At 30.6% G+C, this 1,182-nt stretch overlaps 1 long non-coding RNA gene across 1 annotated transcript in view; it reads right to left on the bottom strand.

Annotated features, from left to right (window-relative positions):
* Window positions 1–257: 257 nt before the first annotated feature.
* LOC119579051 overlaps window positions 258–1,182 on the bottom strand; it is a 1,821-nt gene continuing 896 nt past the window's right edge. Inside the window, exon 3 of the long non-coding RNA XR_005229280.1 lies at window positions 258–441. This is a non-coding gene — a long non-coding RNA (uncharacterized LOC119579051). The remainder of the gene's footprint in view (window positions 442–1,182) is intronic.

The following is a 1,182-nucleotide window of genomic DNA, read 5'->3' as shown; positions in this document are numbered from 1 at the left end:
TGAGAAGTCTGCCATGCACAATGCGAAACCCTTTACCATTTCCTCAATTTTTAAGAACATATGAAATGTGATTTCTGTAATGTAAAAACAATCAGAAATGGTTCACATGTAAGCAATTTACAACCACAAAAATATAACATGAAATATATATTAATAATATATCAACATTCTATAACTTTTGTTAATATACATATACAATACAATATTTATAATGATCAGGTTAAAGCTAATAAATATTTATTTAGAGCACCTAGCTAGCAAGATTTAATACTTACTAGATGATCAGTTGGGGACTTGGTGGGAGGAAGCAAGGATTCAAGCAGATGATAAAAACTGCCTTCCAACATTTCCCAATATTCAATTCCTATGCACTTGTGTGGCTACTTCTCAATCAGATCACTGATCTATTTACTTTTGTGTTTCTTCAGCATCCACTGTGTACTGATAACAAAAAGATAATAAAGACTACAGATCATATGTTTTTGGGGTTTTTTTTCTAACTGCATATATCACATACACTGTGTATCCCAAATGCAGTTCATAAACTGGATAGAAATTTAATTATTCAATCACAGGGATATATGAGTTCCTTACTTCCACCCAAGCAAAAATGAGGTTCACAGGTTTAGATTAGGAAAACCTAATTCTGAAAGTTTAAGCATTTTTTCTCAGCTAGTCTACAAGTAATGCATTTGCAATATAACACAGTAAACAATATATTGGATTATCCTATATAACAAAAATAGACAATTTCAGATTTAGTCAATTAAGAGAAAAAATAGAGTGCATTTAGTTTCTAGTTCCCTTGGTTTCATACTAATGAAATATAATATCAGAGCTTCCCTTTGCTACAATATCATACATCTTTATATTTAGCAAAGAGTTCAAGACTACTCACTTTACAGTGAACAGCACCTCATTCCACGGACCACTTTACTATGCAAAAGACTGAGATTTAGTGTACACTCCATCATTATTTCTTGACAAGTTAGAAGATTCAAGATGATAAGATGTCCTTCTATATATCATCATTGCACTTTATCTGTACACACTTAACAAAGCAAATTTTACCAATATCTTTAAGCTATCTTTTTAATACAAAATATTCAACTTTTATGGTCTAATTCTTAAAAAAAAATACTTACAATGAGTAGAACCACTAAAGGAGCCTTTAGTTACTGT

This window comes from Penaeus monodon, chromosome 1 (assembly GCF_015228065.2).
Source record: "Penaeus monodon isolate SGIC_2016 chromosome 1, NSTDA_Pmon_1, whole genome shotgun sequence".
In the NCBI taxonomy this organism is placed as follows: Eukaryota; Metazoa; Arthropoda; class Malacostraca; order Decapoda; family Penaeidae; genus Penaeus; species Penaeus monodon.
The sequence above is the reverse complement of the archived record's forward strand: the minus strand, read 5'-3'. Positions and strand labels throughout refer to the sequence as shown.